This window comes from Felis catus, chromosome E3 (assembly GCF_018350175.1).
Source record: "Felis catus isolate Fca126 chromosome E3, F.catus_Fca126_mat1.0, whole genome shotgun sequence".
Taxonomy (NCBI): Eukaryota; Metazoa; Chordata; class Mammalia; order Carnivora; family Felidae; genus Felis; species Felis catus.
In genome coordinates this window covers 12,895,624-12,919,857 of record NC_058383.1, presented here as the reverse complement: position 1 = coordinate 12,919,857, position 24,234 = coordinate 12,895,624, and the positions used below count along the sequence as shown (strand labels likewise).

General features: G+C 40.6%; 1 protein-coding gene and 1 long non-coding RNA gene across 9 annotated transcripts in view; one reads left to right on the top strand and one right to left on the bottom strand.

Moving 5' to 3' along the window:
* The window catches only part of AUTS2 (activator of transcription and developmental regulator AUTS2), a 1,119,695-nt gene that overhangs the window by 1,003,780 nt on the left and 91,681 nt on the right, over positions 1-24,234 (bottom strand). The gene's annotated exons all lie outside the window — the stretch shown is intronic.
* On the top strand, positions 10,840-16,605 carry LOC109495181. The gene is made up of 3 exons (XR_002150447.3): positions 10,840-10,923; positions 14,548-14,731; positions 16,457-16,605. It is a non-coding gene; the product is annotated as an uncharacterized LOC109495181 (long non-coding RNA).

The window sequence follows — 24,234 nt, the reverse complement described above, 5'->3', positions numbered from 1 at the left end:
ATTTCAAAGAAAAATACCTTTGTTTAAGCAAACCTAATATATGGACTTATGAATTTACTCAAGAGATAAACTGGGCATGACTTTGGTTATAAAAAGGATTTTTCACTTTAGAAAATGATTCATAATAGCATTACTATAAATGGCAAGCTCTCTTATTTCAGCCTAAATTTAGGAGTCAATTCTCACGCAATCTTTGAGGACACAGCATGAGGTCAGGTGACGTATATCTGTACCATGAGATCTTCTTTCCAAGAGCCAGGCTTGGATTCCCATCATTTATTCTTGGGAATATTATATTTAACCACCACCAATTTGGAAACCTATAACCTTCAAGGGTTGATGTGTAATCACTCTATTGTGAAAGGCTGTAATTCCTAAAATGTATGCCTCAACTCCAAACAAAATGTCTAAAAGTTTAGTAACTATAAACCCACCAAACCAACCAATCTCCTCCTCCCTCCTGGCTGAGATTCCAGACTTATAATTGCTCAGGTAGCCAACCCATATGTTTCCATTTTTCTTATGCATATTACCGTGCCAAATCACTTACACTGTTCGCTGCCACTTCTTACAGAACTCTTCTTGGACTTTTTCTATGCTCACACTGTCTGATCATCAATTTGCATGTCAGTTCCTTTTAATTGGATTCTATCCAACCAGAATTACAGCTGCCTCTCTCTATGAAAGAATAAAGTGATTTTTTCCTTCAACAATGCCAGGGTTCCTACCAGGGAATCAAACTGTCACTCCACTTGCTATTAATTATCCTGAGCTACGCCACTGTTTCCCTTCCTTCATAAAGCCCTGAACCATATTCCTTCCCCCTGTGATTAACAGCAGTCATGATGATGATGCCTTACATCCAATGAACCAACACAGGAGGGAAATCCGGGCATCAGGCATAGATGACAAGCAATGACAAGAATACTTTAAACAGAACATTTAACTAAAAGCAAAATCTCTTCTACAAAATAAATGAATTCTGAGGTTAAAGGCTTGCCTTATACATTTCTAGGGCAAAAGATCCCTCAACTTCCCATGGCAGTCCTCTGCACTATCTCAATCCATGAGGTTAAGACAGGTTTCCTGACACCTAAATCTCTTTAGCCACAATATAAGCCTGTGATCTCTTGTTTCCGTGGTGATGGCAAAGATCTTACCAGCCTCCTCTGTATGACAATTCCCCAGGCATTTAAAGGCTCCTATTAAATCATCCTTCAGTCAGTCCCCACTGCCTCGTGCTATATCATACTCAGGAGAGTGACCAGGATGGAAAAAAGTCTCAAAACAGTTTCAAGTGAGACCCAGTTGAAGATGGTGAGAATTTTTAGTCTGAATACTTGGGGGATACGATAGCAGTCTTTAAAAACAAATCTCAAGGGCTTCAAGTATGAAAGAGGAAATTAGATTTATTTAATATGACCCCCAGAGAGTAAAACAAGAAAGAACCAATAGGTTCTATTGCAAAAAGACAGACTTCCCCTCAACATAAAGCAGGAACTTCCTACCAGGAAAATGGAGCTGTTCACAGACAACATCATCTGCCAAACCAGGCCATCCCATGTCGGCAAAGGTGGGACACTCACGTAGAAGAGACACAACAGGGCATCTTCAAGCCAGGCCAACTAAGCGGCTTCTTTCCAACACTGAGATTCTACAAAACTAATTGATCACTACATGTTTAGGTGGTTGGGGTTTTATCCCAATGAAGAGGTGTGAGGCTTTAAGGCAATGAATGTTACGCCTCCCGCCACTACATACACAGGACACATTCACATGTTACAATCCATTATGCAAAGGACTGTAAGGGTCATTATACAATTTCACTTGACTAGAGGAATCAGCAAAATTGGAAAAACTCGGCACTACTGTGGAAAGTAGAATAAAGGCTCCCCAGAGATGTCAAATTTCCTTACTTCCTGTAATCTATGAATGTATCATGTTACAGGACAAAGGGGGATTAAGGTTGTAGATGGAATTAAGGATGCTGGTCAGCAAATCTTAAAATAAGGGGATTATCCTGGGGGCATGTGGGTGGCTCAGTCAGTTAAGCATTTCAGCTAAGGTCATGATCTCAAAGCTCATGAGATGGAGCCCCGCATCGGGCTCAATGCTAGGCATGAAGCCTGCTTAAGATTTTCTCTCTCCCTCCCTCTGCCTCTCTCTTTCTCTCAAAAAAAAAAAAAAAAAAAAAATTTTTTAATAATAATAAAATGAAATAAGGGGATGATCCTGGATTGTCCAAGTGGGCCTAATATAATCTCAAGGGTTCTTAAATAGAAGAGGAGGATAAGACTATGAAGTGGGAAAAAGAGAGATGGCATCATGAGAAGGACTCAATCTGCTATTGCTGGCTCTGAAGATGAAGGAAGGGACCACACACCACGGAATGCAAAAGCCTCTAGAAGCTGAAAAACACAGGTAACAGAACCTGCCCTCCAACCTCCAGAAGAAGCCTCCAGCCCTACTAACACCGTGATTTTAGCCTAGGGAGACTCATGTTGGACTTCTAACCTACGGAACTGCAAGATAATAAATCTGTGTTGTTTTAAGCCACTAAATTTATAGTAATTTGTTACAACAGGACACAGGAAACAAATATACCCACTAAAGATCCCAATATGCCCCCACATTCTAAGAATGGTAACATGTGCTGAATAGTTTTAAGGGATAATCTTTAATATAAATTTCAATAATAATCTTTGTCTTATATGACAAATACAGATTAGTGGAAGTATATCCAGACCAACATAAACCGTTTCAACAGTTAGCCTTTAGATGCCATATCCCATGTCCGTGTGATGTACCTGGCACATAACAGGCTCCCAATAAATTGTTAGGAATTTAAATTGAACAGTCAAAAGTTCAAATGCCACCTTTCGCCTCCCTTGTTAGCAGGGACTCCTACCCAGTATGTCTCTCTTATTTACTCACACCCAAAGATTAAAACAGTGGATGAGGTCTATCCAACTGCCCTGTAATTAGCAAAACAAGATATGTACGTATGTATGAGAGAGACAGAGAGCCTCTCAATCATCTTCATTTCCTCCTTCAAGAAGGAATCACTCCAGATTACACTCAAAAAGACCTACTTCCTTCCCAAAGCACAAATTCTACACACTGCTGGAGGTGCATGGTTTCCCTGATGCTGGAAAACCTGAAGCAAAGTACATCTAAAATCACTGCTTTTCCCTTTTATTCTGCTCCCTTCCATCCCTTCCTTGTGGTCTCCATCCTCCACACAGTCCAGAACATTGTCCACTTCTCTGTCCCATTTCCTCTAAGAGTTAGGGCCAAGTATGGCTCTATGCCCACCCAAGAGAGAGCAGCTAAAACACTATAAAGTTTCCATAATGTGCCACAAACACAGAGCTCATCAGGCCAACTCCTCCCCTACACTCTCTGGTGCCCACACCCAGGGAACTGGTGGCAAATGCTACCCAGGAATGTTTTGCCAGCCAGAGCCAGGCAGCCACCCATAGCCTCTGCCCACCAACACCTGCTTATTTTAGTGGCTAGGATTCTCTAAAACTGCTTATACCTGGCCCCATAGAGGTATGCATAGCCAAACAGTCTCCTGCTGCCACATTATAAATCAAAGAAAGGCCCATTCAATTCCATTTAGATATAAGCCTGAGTATGTCCTTCCTTGGGAAAAGACTTGGGAAACAAACATTTAAACCAGAGACTATGTAGTTGTGGGAGAGGAAGACTTTTAAAACAGTGAAACTTTTACACACACACATTTTCTATTTGAAAACCTGTATGTTCCAAAGAGCTTTAAATTAGAACTTCAGAAATGAAGTGTCCATCTTATCACTGACAGAAGTCTCTCTTATTTTAAAACTCAAGAAAACTGAACCCCACGGTCCCCAAGACTAGCAGAGAGGTTTTTAGGGATCATTCACCTACAGGATCTCCTAACAGACATGCTCTCTGACCATCTGACAAACAAGTGTAGTGGCTACAAATGCGTACTCGAGGGCCAGACTGCCTAGATTCCTCTCCCGCCTCCATCACCTACTGGAAAAATTCCTGATTTTGCTCTGTGCTTCATTTTGCTCACTCACAAAATGGAATGATCACAGTATGTATACCTCACAAGGTTGTTAAGATCAGACCAGTTCATATACATCAATCATTTAGAATAGTGTTTGGCAGAAGGTAACTCCACTAGTGTATGTGAGCAATCACCACCCGCATCTGTCCCGCACAGGAAGTTCTCCTAACAATCCCACTGGGCACAGCATCATCTCTGGTCAACAGCCACCTCAGCTCTAACACCGACCCTTCATCTCTCCATTCTGACTGCCTACGCTCAACGGACACAATCGGCTCAGTGGGAAGGGCTAGGAATCTGGATTCCGATGGAAACAGAATGCATTTCAGGAAGAGCTCACTGAGATGTTTCTCCAAGGAAACCAAGTAACCGAGTGTTTCTTTCCCTTTCTGTGAACTGATGATCGCTGAGGAATCCTTCCACTACAGCACTCCAAAAGCCTGTGAATTCTCTGTTCCCAACCTAAAATATGTCCTCAACTGCTTTCTGGGTAAGAAACACTGACAGTGTTTCACAAACTACCAGTGGCCTCTCAATATAAGCAGCATAAAAAGTGGTCAGCTCTTCAGCCATTTAAAATCCTTCTTTTAACCACAGTTGGAATTATATGGTATCACTTATGTTTTTGGCTTATGCCTCAAGAGAAATTATATAAACCAAAGAGTTAAATCCAAGCAGGGTAACCTAGGTAGTCAATAATCTCCTATGGCAGATTTGACTCCAAATTTCATTTGGCTTCCTCTTTGGAAAACTTTAGAAAGTTTGCCTTTGGAAAACTTAAGCAATACTGAAGGCTAACACCAGAGAAGTTATTAATAGAAGGATGTAATATAAACATGAAAAGCACCAAAGAGAAGTCTCTGAATCTTATGAATGAAAGCTATGTAAAAAGAATAATTATAAAATATATATGTGACAAGTATGCTGAACACTACAAGATGTTGATGAAAAGAAATCAAAAAAGATCAATATAAGTAGAGGGACATAACTATGATCATAAATTTGAAGACCCAATATGGTAAACAATGCTCCCAAAACTCATCTACAGCTTTAATACAATTTAATCAAAATCCCAGGAGGATATTCAGATAACAAGCAAGATGATTCTAAAATCTACATGGTGGGGTACTGGGGATGGGGCCGGGGGTCAGTCGGTTAAGTGTTTGACTCTTGATTTTGGCTCAGGTCATGACCTCAAGGTTCATGGGCTCAAGCCCCACATGACAGCATAGAGCCTGCTTGTGATTCTCTCTCTCCCTCTGCCCCTCTCCCCAGCTGGTTCTCTGTGTCTCTCAAAATAAACAAATAAATGTTTTAAAAAAAAAAAATTAAATTTACATGGAAAGGCAAAGGCGCTAAGTAGTACAAACAATGTAGACAAATGGTGAAGTTGGAAGACTTACTATTCGATTTTAAGACAATATAAACCTACAATAAGCAAGACAGTATGATTATTGAAGAAGGGATAAGCATAAAACTATTGGAATAGAATAGGGAATCTTAAATAGATCCACACATACAGAAACATCAAATTTTGACAAAAGTACAAAGGCAATTCAATGGAGAAAAGATAGTCTTTTAAACAAATGATGTGGAAACTGAATATCCATATAAAAAAAAATCAATTTCATCCATACCTCACATCATACTAAAATTAACTCAAAATTAATCACAGACCTAAATGTAAAATCTAACACCACAAAACTTCTGGAAAAAAATCTTTGTGACTTTGGTTAGGCAAAGATTTCTTAACTAAGACACCAGAAATATAATCCATAAAATAACAAACTGGTATTTATACTTCACCAAAATTAAAACTTCTGCCCTTCAGGGGCGCCTGGGTGGCGCAGTCGGTTAAGCGTCCGACTTCAGCCAGGTCATGATCTCGCGGTCCGGGAGTTCGAGCCCCACGTCGGGCTCTGGGCTGATGGCTCAGAGCCTGGAGCCTGTTTCCGATTCTGTGTCTCCCTCTCTCTCTGCCCCTCCCCCGTTCATGCTCTGTCTCTCTCTGTCCCAAAAATAAATAAATAAACGTTGAAAAAAAAAATTTTTAAAAACTTCTGCCCTTCAAAAGACACTCTTAATGGGAACGGAAAGACAAACCTGTAAGATGGTAAAATATATTTGCAAATCATACGTTTGATACAAGAATTCAGAATACACAAAGAATTCTTGAAATTCAGTAAGAAAACCACCTTTCAAAAAAAAAAGGACAAAAAATTTAAGCATAGCCTTCTCAAAGGAAGCTATATGGACAAAAGTACATGAAGAGACAGTTAACATCACTAGCCGTTAGGGAAATACAAACTTAAACCACAGTGAGGTTCTATTACATGCCTATGAGAATGGCTAAAATTTTTAAAATATTTATCATACCAACTGTTAGCAAGAATATGAAGGAACTAGAACTCTCATTCACTGTTGGCAGGAATGTAAAATGATACAAAGACTTTATAAAACTGTTTGGCAGTTTCTTATAAATTTAAACATATTCCTGTCATATGACACAGACATTCCATTCCCAGGGATTTACCTAGGAGAAATGAAAGTAGAGGTCCATACAAAGGCTTGTATGCCAATATTCATGGCATATTCACATGCCAGTATTCATAGTTTTATTTATAATGGCAGAAAAATGGAAATGCCCGAAAAGAGATGAGTGGATAAACAACCTTTAATATATCCAACCAACAGAAGAATATTAAGCAATAAAAAGGAAACTATCAATACATGCTATTACATGGATGAATCTCAAAATAATTATGCTGAGTGAAAGAAGTCAGACAAAAGAAAAGAGTACAAACTGTAGGAGATGCCATTTATATAAAATTATTGGATATGCCAAGTAATCTACAGTGATTAAAAAAAAAAAAAAAAAAAAACAGATCAGGACAAAGAGCAGAAAGAGGGAGGAGGGAAGTATTACAAAAAGGCAAGAGAAAACTTTTGAGGGTGCTGAATATGTTCATTACCCTAACTGTGGGATGCTTTCACGAGTATATACTAGGTCAAAACTTAACGCGTCACACACTTTATTTGAAGTTTATTGTGTGTCAATGACATTTTAATTTTTTTAAAAAGGAATTCAGAGGGGAAAAGTAAAATAAAAGGCAAAAGCATAATTATCTGCTCGTGTCCTAACACTTTATACTCAAATGGAGGAATACACAATATAGGTCAGGAAGTGCCACAATGAGGGAAGCATGGGGCGCTATGGGGCACAAAGGAGGGGAATCACTCTGAATTGGGAGGCTGGATACGACTTCATGCAGTAAAGCATACCAAAGCGGACATCTGAGCTATGAGTAAGACTAATTAGACTCATTAGACCTACAAGTAAAACTGCTTAGAAATTCCATGTTTATTCTTTGTTTCTTTTTAAGCCAAGCTCATCTTATTGTAACATCTCATTTCATGTGCATTATTTCATGATGATTATGTTGTATTTTAACTATAAAACACCACACATAATGCATACAACATATTACATACAGATGTACACTTTGGAGATAGTCATTTCCTCAGAACCAGTAATCTTATCTCATAGGACTTCACCAAAGACTGGTTTTATTTTGTTCTGTACATGGGAAAATTGCAAAACTCAAAGGAACCAAGCTAATAATCTGGTTGGTTTTTTTCTCCTGTATTTCTACAAGACTAGAAATAAATTATGGAAAACTTGCTACAAAGGAAGCACAGAAAGCACCTGTATAAATGAATTTAAAGCAAGTGTCCTCAGACTCACGAGCCTTTAAATTTATTTCATACTAATATATTATAGGTTTAACACAGATATATCTAGAGAGCCATAAATAAATAGTGTATCTCTAATAATTCTAATTTTTTGTACAATAAAAATAATTTTATCATTAATCACAACCTTAAAATAACTCTGGGAAGAAGTACATTTATAAGACTCAATCCTTTCACTATTCCTCAAAACCAAGTAATAATCACAAAACACTTGCCCTTTTTTTCTTTTTCTCTGATTTTAACATGCTATGAAGCCTTCCTCCAGCCCAGCTCTAAATGCTAAGCTCATTTTTAACCATCATTTTCATGTTAATTGCATGGGGGGGCGGGGGAGGGCACTAACAGGCAAGGCAAAGGGATGGAATCACAAAACTAAATGGTCCATTTTCCTTTGAGTGCTGAATGTATTTCAAAATAAAATACACGAGAAAAGCCCAACTTCACTTTAAGTACTGATTTTCACCTGTCCAATAAATGACTCATTCGTCCCATGGTCTCAGTCACCATGCCATTTTGGTGTTAAGGAACAAAGAAACGGTCCAAAATGGTCAACAGGAGAAAGGAAAGAATAGAAGTCATGCAGCATGCAAAGGAAACTGTGAAGAACTGTATCTGCCATCAAGACCAGCCCTGACCATCACAGCTTCTCCCATGGGCCAGACCAAATCTCACTGTGCCATGGTGGGCGTGCAGTTTAACAACTTCTACACGCTGTACGCAGTTCAGAAACAGACATTAAACCACATCTTGTACCTGGCGGCATTTCTCCCAAACTTCCCTTTCAACAACCAGATAAAAAAATTTGATCACAGCAATGGAGATGTTAGCTTAACAGATTAAATGTTCACTGTCAGAGTCAAGCAACCTTCTTAAAAGATAAGGCAAAGCTTTATAAAAAGGACTTTCAGCTAAAGACTGTAATTTGGACGTTTGGATTTTTGTCTCCTGTATATACAGTAGTATATAATCAGGAATTCACACTCCCGAACTTTAGCACTTGCCTTAAAATCTGTTACCATGATGAGCACCGAGTCATGTATAGAACTGTTGAATCATTACATTGTACACCTGAAACTAATATAACACTATGTTAATTATACTTCAATTAAAAAACAAAAACAAACCTATAGTTGCTTTTACTTATGGAGTAACAATAAATACTCAAAGGTCTAAGACATGACCTACGATGTACGTCCCGTACACACCACTTGACTCTCCTTAGTATTAAGGTGGCAGTCAGTCTACTACATCCCAAAGAGCCCAGCCAAAAGCCTCACTCTCAGTTTCTTTAATTGTCAAATACATTCTATAACTAGAACACACAACCAGTAACAGGCTTAATTACAACAGTGGGCATTTTAATTGCTTTTGGAAAACTAGCCAACAACCTGTTGTATACAACTTCAAAAGGATGCACTCTCGTGAGCTAATTAAGATCTAAACCCTAACAAACTGTAGCTCTCACAGTGATACTCACTTGCAAGCTGCATGACAAGTAAGGTATATAAAAGGATAATTTAGAAATTACTTATGGGAATTAGGGGACTTATTTAACTCAATTTTGCTTTGGATCTTCCCATAATTTAGAGGGCTGGCCTTCAAGAAGACAAAGTCCCCCAGCTGGGAAAGTCAGAATCATTTGCTTTGTCTAAGTCATTTCAGATCATTCCATATTTGGGTTTATTTAGCTGGCTTGGAAAAGTTTTGGCATGTTTTTAAGAAAAAAAAATTTTTTTTACGTTGATTTGTTTTTGAGAGACAGAGAAAAAGTACATGCGTGAGTGGGGGAGGAGCAGAGAGAGAGAATCTCAAACAGGCTCCACAGTGTCAGCACAGAGCCCCAAATGGGGCTTGAACTCACAAACTGTGAGATCATGACCTGAGCCAAAATCAAGAGTCAGACACTTAACCAACTGAGCCACCCAGGTTCCCCTAAGAAAAGTTTAAAGAGAGCCAACTAGAAAAAGGAGTAAGACATTTTGTGTGATGTTTCTGAAACAATGAGCCAATGGACACAGCTCAAAAGGTACCAGTAAAGTTTTCTAAGAAACAGGACAGCATTTTGAATCATTTCTCCTTTGCCCCAGACCTCTCACTTAATGAAGTTTAGAGCTCTGGCTTATTTTATTAAAAGGACAAAACCCTCATCATGAAAAGATTCAACAGAAAGAAAAATGTCTGGTTTTGCCCTTTCCTCTCTGAGTCAGCACATGCTTGCAGCAAACTCAGAGAACAAAAGTACCTCCTTGCCTGCAATGATGAGATGATTCTGAGTCACCATCTTTAAGAAGACCACGCTCATGGGCGAAAACTTTTCCAAACCATCAGAATGGCCATGTGGGCCTGATTCAACACCAAGAATGAGAAGTTACAGTAAAAACATTATGGAGTGAAAATTTCTGGTTGTACTGAAGAACACCTTAATAACCCACTGTTACCCTCCATTAGGCTAACTCATTCTTCTGATACCAAATTTAACTCCACCTGGGGCACTTGGGTAACTCAGTGAGTTAAGCGTCCGACTCTTGATTTCAGCTCAGATCATGACCTCACAGTTGTGAGATGGAGCCCCATGTCGGGCTCTGCACTGGGTGTGGAGCCTGCTTAAGATTCTCTCTCTCCCTCTGCCCCTCCCTTGCTCGTGCTCAAGCTCTCACGCTCTCTCTCAAAAAAAAAAAAAAAAATTAACTCCACCTGGACAGCACAATGATTTACACATGGCACCTACATAAAGCCCCTGCCTGTAATTCACACCAACTAATTTAAGTCCAATGAGCTATATGACCCTATTCCTGAAAAAAGGCACAAGAACTTCAGTCTGGTTTCATTGGCATCAGCGCCACCAAAGAGGAAGAAAGGTTTCTAAACTTTTCCTCTCTGCCCTTAAGCCAATTCTTCCAAGGTAGTCTAAACCGAGCCACTGGCTAGCCTTGTGCAATCCTGCTAAGTCTGCTCCTTTGCAATAATCTCCATAGCAATGGGCTCTGTGACCTAACCCACAGCCAAGGAAGCAAGTACTTCAGGCACAAACACCCAACCAGGGAGCAAGGACATCAGCTGAGGCATCAGAGATGTCTGAGCTACTTTTGGAGGCTCTGATAAACAAGCAGGTAACACCCCTCCCTCAGCTTCAACAAAAATGTGTATTTCTTTGTAGCAATAAGTGGAAGGAATTCAATGTGGGACTGGTTGTAGGTCAGAGATCCAATTTTCTCAAAGCATTCTCAATAAGCAACCAAATTCCACAACCTTCAAAAACACCCACAACATAAAGGGTCCTAAATCAAAATTCAATTAAAAAAAGCCACAAAAACATGCTTTTTTTCATTATCATATATTATTTATTCCCTAAGAGGAAACACAGGAAGGATGCAAACTGCAACCATATGATGGGTTCACAGCTCTCAACCTGATAGATCTCTCATAACAACACAGATACATTATGGGCTAGCCCTGGTTCAAATACTCCAAATACTATAGACCCAGCATTCAGCATAGTGCATGACAGGTGTTGGACATTTCTGTGTCCCTACAGAAGCCACTGCCCATTCCTCTCAAGATACAGTTCTAGATTCACTGACAACCACCACCCCTGTCCCCAAGGAACTGACATCTGGTCACTAACACCCTCCCACGTCTGAACTCCAGAAGCCCACAATCAGAATACGTTTACAATGCTTCTGAAAGATGGCCAGTGTCTTTTTGTTTCTATTAGTCATCGGTAAAAAGAGAAAAATCTCAAAAATATTTTTTCTTTCAGTCACCCATTAAGAATAAGAGTTTAAGAGAGCTAATCAGTCTGAAACCCTGGGATATTTCTCTGCTTGTGTTTCTGTAGACACTAGCAAAGAGTGTATCAGACAGGGTTAGGTGAGCTAAACATCACAGTGTAGTCTCTGAGCCATCCAGACTTTACTTGAACAAACTGCACTTCCATGAAAAGATTCAAAGGATCAAACATGTCACTCAGAACTCATTCTTGGAGTCCCCTTCTGGAACCTGAGAGACAGCCTAAAAGCAAACTCCCAGAGAAGTCAGCATCCCATGACCAACAATCCCTAGCCTAGACAGAGACTCTAACCAATTTTTTTTAATAGACAAACCCATAAATACAGACAGCTGTAGATGATATGAAAAAGTATGGGAAGGGCTTTAAGGCTCCCTCTATATGCCAGACGTGTACTAGATTGAAACAGTGTTTAAATGTACCAAATAAAGAAACCATTATTAGCTACATATTTCAGTTAAAATTTTTTTTTTCACAAATGGTAGCTATCATGTTCTCCCACCAAGTGGATTCTCCCTGGTAGACAGTCTAAAGTATATGGGGCACTTGGATGGCTCAGTCAGTTGAACGTTGGACTCTTTTGATTTCAGCTCAGGTCATGACTCCAGGGTCATGGAATTGAGCCCCACGTCGGGCTCCATATTGGCTGTGGAGCCTGCTTGGGATTCATAGTCTCTCCCTCTCTCTCCCTCCCCCCCCCACCCCTCTCCTCCACTCACGCACTCTCTCTCTCTCTCTCTCTCTCTCTCTCTCTCCCTCCCTCCCTCCTTCTCTAAGATAAAAATAAATTAAATTTAAAAAACTAGATCTAGAATTTAATCCCACCAGGGCAGGAACTTGGTCTGCTTTGTTCACAAATGTAGCCAGTATCCAGAATAGTGCCAGGCACATTGCATGCATGCAAATGCTGTGTGCATGCACATATCTAATGCAAATATCTTTAATCCTCACAACCACCTAGATGAAGAAACCAAAGATTAAGACATTTAAGTAGGATGCCCAAGGTCACAAAGCAGTCAAGTGGCAGCATGACATTTCTATACCTGTATGTCCTGAGAGTAGATCCATGTATATTGGTTATTAAAACCATTAGGCTTACTGCCTAGTTTACTCAAGCAATCCTTTATTAATAGCTTACTCTAAATTCTGTGTTGAGCTAGATACTGTGAAAGTAGTGTCTACTTCTAGCAACTATTATAAATTATGAAACCAGACAAAGAAAGCAAACTGATGGCACTACAACCTAACCCATGACTAAATCTTACATTTGTAAAAGTTACACTTCTTACTGATGAGGCAAATTTGTATAAAAGAAGCATGCAGATGAGGTCTAATAAAAGCACAGAAGGAACTAATCTGTCCAACATACTGCTGATCTCTCTCTTCCTTTGAAGGAAACCGAAAAGCCCTGCTTTAACAATATAAAAAACAGTTTTTTGTTTGTTTTTTTAAAACAGTTTTAAGATGTGATAACTGATCATATTTGACAGTCAAGGAGCAAATCAGGTGCTCCCTATCAAGAAAAAGGCAAAGGAAATGAAAAAAATTCCAGGAAAAAAATACCGCAAAGACTCCAGACCTGACCTCCCAGTACCTTTTATGTTGGTTTCCTGAGAACATACCAGCCTTTGTGTACTGCTTAAAGCAGAAGCTTCAACATTCTTGCACCTTACAATATGCAAGAGATCATGTAACCAAATGAGGTAAAGTGTAATCTCATCACACAATACAACACAAACAGCTGTGAGTTCCTGGTTAAAGGACAGCAGCTCAATTCAGCTGCACACCTGCAATTATTTAATGTCTAGTTAAGCTTGTCTCCATTTAATAAATTACTTGATAATCACAAAGAGAAAGGGAAGAAAAGACATAAGCCACAATTGAGAACTGGAGACAAGGCTAGGAATTAACAAACAAGGATAAAGAAAAACCCCTCACAAAAGGTCTGGGGAACAACAACGTAGCTGGGACGCACAAATTCAGTAATTCAGGGTGACACATGTTTTCTCAGCTTCTGCTTCTATGCCACACAGGCTGTCAGCCACGGGAGAGGGCTGCCCCCTACCCTCAGTGTGCTCACCAAGTCCCTGAGCTACTTCTAGGAAGAAGGGCTGAAATTCAGATAAGGATAGAGTTCTCACTTTTCCAGGCAACTGAAAAAGCTGGATTATCAATTTCCCTTTCCACTTAATATAAGAATAGACACTTCCCCAGCCTTCCAACACACAGCCAGCTTTCATCTGCCCGGGAAACCAGAACAGAATGTGCCAGGACAATACACATCTAGAGGCAATATCAAAATCTCATTTTCACCAATGGATTCAGCCATTCCCCCCACCAGCTATTTCCTGAAATTCACCCAAAATAAATGTATCTTTCTTCTATCTTTGCTTCTCCTCTCAACAACAGCCCTCTGGTAAAACAAAATTGCCAGAAGGAAGAAAACAAAAGGAAAAGGCAGAAAGGGGAGGGGTTAAGTAGAGGAACTTCCATAATACACTGCCAGGAACTCAAATATGTTCCCCCAAAATTTCTATGTTGGAGTCCTAACTCTTAGTACTTCCAAACATGACCATATTTGGAGATATGGTCTTTTAAAAAGGTAATTAAAATGAGTTCTTTAGATTGGGCCTTAATACTACAGGTGACCCTTAAACAACACAGGTTTGAACTGTGAAGGTCCACTTAAATATAAAGTGGACCTTCACAGTTCAAACCTGTGTTGTTTAAGGGTCACCTGTATAGTACCAAAAATGTGTTTTCCTTATGACTTTCTTAATAACTATTTGCTCTAGCTTACTTTATTGTAATAATACAGTATATAATACATATAACATACAAAACACGTGTCAATTGGTTGTTGTTATCAGTAAGGCTTCCAGTCAACAGTATGCTATGAGTAGTTAAGTTTTGGAGGGAGTCAAACTTATACATGCAATTTCCAAAGGTCATCTGTAACTAGTGTCCTTTTAAGAAGAGGACACTTGGACACAACGTGCACTGCACACACAGTAAAAGACCAAGCAAGGACACAGCAAGCAAGAAGGCAGCCATCTGCAAGCCAAGGAGATCGGCCTCCGGAGAAAACAACCCCACCAATATCTTGGTCTGGGACTTCTAGCCTCCAGAATGTGAGATAATAGATTTATTATGTTTAAGCCACCCAGTCTCTGGTACTTTGTTATGGCAGCATTAGCAACTAATACAGCCACAAATCAGACAATCAACTCTGAAGAAATAAGTAACTTGCCATAAGTAGGCCCATTCCAAATTCTTCTGATATTCCACTTGGACCCAAATAAAAACACCAACAACTTTGTTGGCGTTTGATCCTTGCTTGTTGGACTATCCCTGGCTACAATCTGATATGGCTAAAATAACATGCATTCTTTCCACACAGCAATTTCTGAAGCCTTAAACTTGGCCAAGGACACTCTACTCAAATCACAAAAGGAGTCAGACACTGATGATGACCATCCATCCATGCATTCATTCTATTAGGCACCTACTATTTGCAGGGGAAATGGGAAAAAAAAAATTAAGATTTGGGACCAGCTCCTCCTAGTAGTACTAGATGATACTACTGCTAAGGATGTTATGAGGCTCAACTGAGACAGACACTAAGATCTGTGGAAGCACCTTATTAGGAATGCCTAACACCTAAGTTTCCAAGTCTAAGAAGACAGAAGAGGAAGACATTTTAGGCATAGAAAACATATAAGCAAAAGGCACAGAAACATAAAAGCGGGGACCAGAAGCGAGACTATCAAAATAGTCAAGCTCTAACACAAGGTGCATGACCTTGAACAAATGACAAAAGTCTCTGGTGTTGAATTTAATAATGGCATCAGACAATGCTTGCCAAACACTTAGAATGGCGCCTACCAATGTAAGGCTACTATTGGTGATATTTTGTTTGTACTGGAAATAGCAGATAGGTCTGTGGGCTGGATGGACCCAGGGATGAGTAAGCCTAAAAATGAGGCTGAAACAGTATTTTGGAGGCAGACTATAAAGAGTCTCATATGGCACACTACGGAGTTGGGAAAAAGAGTACATCCTACAGACAACAGGAAGCCTCTGGAGGTTTCCTTAGACTTTAGCTGGAACATACAGAGTTTGGGATTTCTGATAGAAGTCTCTAGTGGTCGTGGCACAGTGGACAGCTGGGGGAGAGAGAATGAAGTCAGCTGACAAGTCAGTGCAAGTTGCCGGACAGGAGAAAAAGGAGACAAAGGAGAGGATAGAGTCAAAAGGTACATTTCAGAAGTACAACAGCCAGGACATAGTGACCTCCCAAGATGAAACTTGTTTCAAAAGGAAAATGACAAAGGATTTAATTAAGTTGGCTAGCCAGGTTACTATTTCACACTCTAGAAACACTGTCCTACTTAATTAACTAATTTATATTCTGATGCACTTACACACATGCATACCAAGAAAAAAAAGAAAAAAAAAAAGCTAGCAAAACATGACCAAACACACCAGCCCTCCTGACCAACAAACACTCTCTTTAAAGAGCCAAACAACTGCAAAGAGCCTTTATTTTTAGCATTTAACATCTCTGATATTTACTAAAGTTTATAGTTCCTCTTCCTTGGGAGTTATTTTATTGTTTAAGCGGACTGTATTAATATTCGTACTTCCACCCTGACCAAACCAGCAGATGAGAGCAAACAGTTTCCTCTGACTCTTCAACCTGCTGCTATTTTCATACCTAACCTACTCTAAAAGTATAATGATCAGCTCTAAATCTAGGCTTGAAGGCAGAGTACTAAAGGCCAGTACAACATTTACATTTCTCCCAGGCTGAGGCATGGAAATTCAGTGACAAATCAATTTTTTTTCTTTTACAGAGTGTGGGCATGCAGGTTTTTGAGAAGAGGCAACACAGGTGAGAGAAGACCCAGAAGCAGATGGTGGGGATGTCCTTCCAGGAGTCATCTTCATTACCCTGGCAATCTTTAAAGTATTTATCGAGTCAATAAAGCAGACAGACAAGTGATGGCGGCATGCTGAACAGGTTTCAGACAGGCTACAGGCAATAATACACTGCTATGGCCATTCGCTGGCCCAAGTCAGGCCACCGGTCAGGCTTGCAAAGAAGCGACAGACCACAGATTAGAATTACACAGAAGTTGTACACTGATGTAATGCACACCTCTTGCCCCTGCACACCCCCACAGAAACACATTTATCCTCCACACGGTCCCAGGCCTTCTGGGTGCCTCTGCTCCTGGCCTTTCACACTATCTTTACACTAATTATTTGTAGACAATCCTGTCTCTTCATCTAGACTGTCTGCTCCCGGAGAGGTATGATCCACACTAGAGACCACCTTTGTATTGTGCCTACAAAACAAGAATTCAGTACCTATTTCATGAACAGCAGGTTAATCCCGGCAGCATAGAACCCTAAGGAGGAGATGGAAAGCCTCTAGACTAGAGCAATGCTTCCATAAATTAACATGCAGACAAATGACCTAAGGATCTCGCTAAAATACACATTCTTGAATACCACCCCCTGGAGATTACAACTCAGCAGTTCTGGGGTAGGGTTCCCAAATCTTCATTTCTAACAAGACCTCAAGGAGACTGATGTTGCCGGTCCACTCCGGCTCTGCCTAGAATAACCTCCCACCTGAAGCAGAAGTCACCCCAAGTGCAATTCTGAAAGGAATACCATGGGGTAGCTTCTGCACCCCTCCCTCCACTCCCAGGAGAAAAGGTGACACACCCCAAGGCCACCCAGTCTGCTTCAGGTCCTAGAACTGCTAAAGATGTTCTCCCTTATATACCAAGTTCCCGGGAGTTCAAACGCCTGCCCTGGAGACACTATCGATGTGCCCAGAAAGGTCTCTCACTGACTTTTTTTCAAATCACTCACTCACTTTCCTTCCTTGTCTCCCTGCCTTTGCCTCTTTCTCTTTGCCCTTGCACAACTGGAACCACATCTGAATACTAAACTACAGCCCTTTTATTTGTGCTCTTAGGAAAATATCCCAGGAAAACCGCATGCTTCTCAAGTTACAGGTCCTCCCCTCTCTGAATTTATCTACTTTTCCCATAATAAACCCCCTCCATGCCAGCAATTAATCAGCCCCCAAAGACCACCCAGGAACAGCCAAGGAGAACCCTGCCCTCTCCATAAAGCTGCCTGCCAGCACCATGCGCGTCCCCGAGTCCCTTGCGAGCACAGCAGTGCCTTCATTAGTCACGCAAAGAGGTGGGCCAACCTCAGGCTTCCTTCTACCTCTGCTGCCCTAGAAGAGTATGACCTAAACCCAGGGACACCTGGGAACCATTCCAGATTCTTCCTTTGTTGACACTCTCTTCTTAGAGAGCATCTGGAGAGTCAATGTCAGGAGGCCTGGAGTCAAATCCCAACTCCACCAGCAAGGAGGTCTGTGATGGTGAGCTCATCAGATAAGGCATTTGACCCTCCATTTCCTCAACTATAAACTGAGGATAATCACATCTCAGAGCTACTTTGTGAGATTTCACTGAGGTAAATGACATTTGTAAAATTCCCAAACTGCAAGACATGACAGAAATGTTAATTATCGTCTCGCACTGCCAGGTACTCAAATACTGGCTGCATGTATGACATCCCTGTCTGCAGGCTACATTCCTCACAAGGTAAACGAAGTCAAATTCCACACAATGATGGTCTCTGAAATCACTGCTCTCCACTACTGTTGAGCCACTATTTATTTATTGGCAACTCATCAGGCTCCAGGCCTGTGCTAAGCACTTCACACGTGTTATCACATCCCGTCCTCATTACCACCTCAATGAGGCAGGTGCTATCATGATCTCCATTTTACAAATGGGGAGAGTAAAGCACAAAACAGTTAAGTAATGTGTTCAAGGTGACACAGCTAGCAGTGGCAAAGAAGGAATCTGAAGCCAGGAGGTCTTATTCTAGAGCCAGTGCCCCTAACTTCCAGAGGAGGCCGACCCCTGCGGGACACAAAGATCCACGCGTGTCTCCGCATGGGAACGGCACCGGCACCTCTGCCCCCACGTTTTAGCTCTGTACTCCGAGAACTCATTCACAGGACAAAATGACAGCATGATGCTCCAGAAAAATTACAGCTATTCATTCTCCCAATTAGCATGTGATGAAGAGAAGGGAGAAATCACCAACTATTTAATGCGCTTGAAACCTGGTCTATGAAAGATTCAGTCATTTGAAAACCACATTTATAACTGGAAGTAAATCTCAAGAAATATAAACTCGAGGCAAGGTTTTCACTTCAATAACCCTTGTAGTTAATAAGTTTCGCAAGTGAAAGAAGAATATCGGAGGACAGGCTCTACGTTGTATGCCCCAACAATGTAAGCTAGTCAGAGGCTCGGAGGAACCTCCCACATCTGTAACTAGAACATCCCCTGAGGCAGCTTAAGAGTCATAAATTGGATCTGCATCCTTCTTTGGGATGACATACTTGTGACAAGCCCAGAATTCCAGGAGACCTGGACCTCTTTACACCACCTAACATAATTAACAGAGCTAATGACAGCAAAATGGGTAAAAAGAAACAGTAAATCTTTGCAACTTTTCTGTAAGTCTAAAAATACTCCAAAATAGACCAGTTATTTTAAAACATACAAAAACTAACAAAAAGCCAACAGAAAAACAAGCAAAGAATATGACCAGACCGTTCACAAAGAGAAAATACGATCAGATCTAGGATATAGTAAGAGATGCTCAACATTATTAATAAGAAATGCAAACTGAAACCACTATGAGATACAATTTTTCTCTTATCAGATTGGCAAAAATTCAAAAGTTTAACCACAAAACTTGTTGCCAAGGCTTGGGGAAATCCCTACTCTTAAACAGGAATATAAATTGGTACAACCAATACAAATTCGTACAGAGGATTTGGGCAGTAACTATCAAAATGACAAATGCACATATACTTTGACTAACAATTTCACTCCTGGGAGTTTATCCTACAGATGTATACATACACATGGATGAAACGCCATATAATCAAAATTATTCAAAGCAGCACCACTTGTAAGAGTGAAGAACTAGACATAACCCAAGGTCATTACAAATGAACCGATTAAATATGTAAGAGTACAACCATATAATGGACTATTGGGCAGCTTTAAAGACAATTAATTAGGTAGCTCTCTCCATACTGAGATGGAATGATCTCCAAGATATACTGATAATCACAAAAAAGCAAGATGCGGAATGATGTTTATGGTATCGCTGTGTAATACACATTCAAGTATATTTCTATTTGCTTTCAGAAATTATGGAGGATACATAAGAAACCAATAAAATAGTTATGGGAAGCTGAAGAATAGGGCATATGGGTCCAGGGATGGGAATGAGACATCTCTCTATAAAATTTTTATATGGTTTTGATCTTTGAATCATATGACTGTATTACCTACTCAAAAAATAAGCAAAAAAGAAAAACGGACAAAAACACCCATTAATCCCACAATTTATAGAGTCAATCTTTGCTTTTACCTCTACGTGGATTATATTATTCACGGATTATCAGGGACCATTCTCCAAGTTCTATTTCTATTGCTTCCAACATCATGCCTCACATTGCATATAATCTTAGGAGATGCACACAAATTTAATCTTAACCAACAAGAGTATAATCAAAAGCAGTAAAATGGGAATGTGAAAATGTAAACATAAAAAAACTAACATAGTCAAAGACACCTACAATGCTGGGAAAACCATTTTACCTCCTATGTTATCTGTGCCACTCTGCTTCCCTATGACACATATCTACCCCAAATCCAAAACCTCTCTCTCCCCAAGCACAGATAGGAGAGAATTAAGCATTTTTAGAGCAAGTAAGAACTCAAAACTTATTTGTAAGCAAATCTAAGCCCAAAATCATGAATTAAAATCTCAAAACAAAATTTATTAACAACAAAGTGGTTCTGGCTGTCTTTAGTTATTTGACATGTTGGCAGGTACTGATCAGAACGGACTCAGCAAAAGCATGCCTGGGTGACTCCATGGGTTAAGCATCTGACTTCAGCTCAGGTCATGATCTCATGGTTCATTGAGTTTGAGCCCTGCATCAAGCTCTGTGCTGTCAGCTTCATATCCTCTGTCCCACTCCCTCTCTGCCCCTGCCTCACTTGCACTCTCTCTTTCTCTCAAAATAAATAAATAAACTTTAAAATAAATAGTTAAAAAAAAAAAAAAAGAACTGACTCAGCAACACGTCACCTCCCGTGGGATCTCACATATGCTCCTTGTGTCGACTCCAAAACTTTGTGTGCTACAAGGCCATTACAGCAGTCCACAGAGCATGTGTGGTGTCTTAACAGGAGTAGCCAAAATGAGGAGGCCAGCCTGTGACATCACTGATCCTCCCAAGAAAGGGTCCCCAAGCTCACAGATTATAACATTAGATAGTAGACAACTTCCACTTAGTAGGTAAATACTTTTTTAAAAACCCTTTGGGAGACAAGTCATTAAAGTCCAGTTCACCTAAGTGCTATCAAGGGAAAATTATTTGCTTTTCTAGTAGATCAATAAGTAGCTAATAAGGTCAGAGACGAGAAATGAACGATCAATAAAATGGGGAAGGCACTGTAACCGGTTACTGCTTTTAGCCATATCCTTTGTTCCTGTCTAGAGAAGGCTTTCACAGAAAGAAGGAACAACTGTGTTGCTTGATTTTTTTTTTAAGTTTATTTATTTATTTTGAGAGAGACAGCCAGAGTGGGGGAGGGGAAGAAAGGGAAGGGGACAGGGAGAATCCCAAGCAGACTCTGCACTGCCCGCACAGAGCCCCATGTGGGGCTCCCACAAGATCATGACCTGAGCTGAAACCCAGAGTCAGACGCTTAACCGACTGAGCCACCCAGGCGCCCCATGTGTTGCTTGATTTCTTTCTTTCACATACACACATACACTTGCACACATACTTCATTTCACTGCGCTTAAGATTGTGGGACTATTATTAATGGACCAAGATCTTCCTTCATAACACTAGAAGGACACAGCAGATCACCCATGGAGAAAACCCTGCTCTGGACAGTTCTATCCACAACTGTAGTTACCAGGTTTTCACTGGTTTACCCAAAGTCAATGCCCAGAGTTAGGGAAACAAGGGCTTCAGCTCTCCCTCCCCTCACTCCTCAGGAGTGTCTTAGTGTCTTAATCAGCAGGGCCATGATCTAGAAGTCTCCGCTTCAAACTGCTGCACTATCACAAAATGTCTGATCTACGTGAAGAGGTGAAGGGAAATGCTGCATGCTGAGGGAGCTACAGAAAGTTCCCCTGGTGCCTCATGAATTTTTGAAGCTGTCTCATAAATCAGTTCAACCAAGATCACTTAACTTGGTCTTGTTACAAATCCTGCTGCCACAGTGGACAGTATCTGAAATTGTAATTTTAAAAAGGAAAAGGAAAAGGGAGAGTAGGAGGGGCCTTCTACAAAAGCTGGGGGTGGAGAGCTGACAATGACAATGACAATGACAATCCTGGAGGTCCTGAATATATAGTGTAGGACGCCCGCCCAGGGAGTCAAAACAGGGAGCTCATCTGAGAGTGAACAAAATGGTTTGCTGCAGAACATTCTTGTTTCTTTCACTCACACCCACAGGAATAAAACTGAGGTGCTCTAAAAACAGCTTAGACCACCCCTCCTGGCAAATCTAGAGAGCTGATCCACCCCCTGACATCTCCACCACAGCAAGTCTAAGGATCAGGACTGCAGACTTTCTTATGTTAATCCCCTCTCTAAACTGTGAGGTTCCCAGGGACAGAGGCCATTTTATTTATGCCCTATGCACCTAGCTCAGTGCATGACCACATAGATGCGGTATATAAATCTTCCTTTAATGTTTGCTTAGAAGAGGCAATGCTTAGGAGGAAAGAACAGGGCCCCTCTGCAATTCAGCTGTCTTTTCCTGGCAAAAAAGAGTGTGAGATCTACATCCTAAAGCAGTGATTCTCACAGTAGATTCCTCGATCACCAGGAGTGGCATTACCTGGCAACATGTAAAGCAAAATCTTGCTCCCCCAGCCACACCCCCACCCCCACTGAATCAGAAACCAGGGGTGAGGTCCAGCAATCTGCATTTCAATAAACTCTCTAGGTAATTCTGATGTTCAATGAAGTTTGAGAATCACTGTCAGTTTCTGCCTAAAGATATATGCTATACCTTCCTAACCACCCCTCAGAAGTCAGACAACTAAAGATAACTCTGAACAATTTTTAGATGTTGGAAATAAAAGTTTACATATTAACTAACCATGAGCAGTGTTTTCTGTGACTGTTAACTGCATATGCCATGCTGGTTCAGGGATGTTTACTAATCTATGCCTTTCAACTCAAAGCACAGACCTACATATTTTACCAATGAAAATGCAAAAGTCAGGCCAACAGCTAAAACAGTAGGAAAAAAATCCTTTTTACACACTGGACACATTAAGAAATTAATGTTACATGCAGTGACAAGAAGGTCAGACTCCTTAGGCAGAATGGAGGTCATTCTTCATGTATCTCCAATTGAAACAACTAAAAGACATTCGGGAAAGTCTTCGTTCCTTCTTTACATGGTTAGGCAGTCTTAAGAATTCCAGGTTATCTGTTAGCATTTCTAAAAGACACATTTAGGGGCACCTGGGTGGCTCAATCAGTTAAGTGGCCCATTCCCGATTTCGGCTCAAGTCACGATCTCACAGTTCATTAGATCAAGCCCTGCGTTGGACCCCACACTGAACATGGAGCCTGCTTGGGATTTTCCCTCTCCTTCTCTCTCTGCCCCTCCCCTACCTCTCTCTCTCTCTCAAACTTTAAAAAAAAATTTCTTAAACCTACATTTAGACATGTGGGTAAGGACATTCAGAATGTTTAAAGAAGAGGTTTTCACATGGTGACATCAATGAGCCTAATTACCCTGTTGCTACTCTGTAAAAACCTTACACCAGTCTGAAAAAATTCTGTGCCCTAAATGGAGTCTGTTTTGGAGGGAAAGAAGCCCAGCTCAGACACTGTTGGCAGCTGTTGACAAAGTATGGCATAACTAAGGAAACCAACCTGGGGAAGGGTCTCTCAGTCTCTTGACCTTTCCCTAAGAGGGGTGACCCAGACAAGAAGATCAAAGGTCCAACTGGCCCTCTGCGGCTGCCACAGTGCACACCAGTCAGCACAGATTTTTAGAAGCCTCAAGTCTGTCTGAATGGCAAAACTAAACTTGTTCTTGGGATTGGAGAAAGTATACGGAAATGCAAACTTTCACACTTGATCTGACAGATGCTTGTGCTTCACTATCCACAGATCTGTTATAATGTCAGGGCCAGCAATTTTAAAATTGTTGTTGGCTTGGGTAATAACACATTTTCATCTAGGGCCTATAAGGCAAAATGCCAGAAAGGGTCTCTTCCTATTTGTAGAATGCAAACAAGCAAACCTTGAGAGTCAAGGAGGCCTCTTCTTTTGTAAGCCTGCTCATAATGCAGAAGCTGCTGGCAGAGAAACCACACTTAAATTATGGTTTAAAAAAAAAAGAAGTCTTAGCACTGTCTAATTTCCATACCTAATTTCAAAATATTCAAAATTAGGGTAATTTTGGTCAAAACATGTTAGTTTTATTCCACCGGTGGGAAAAAATGATTTTAAAATGTT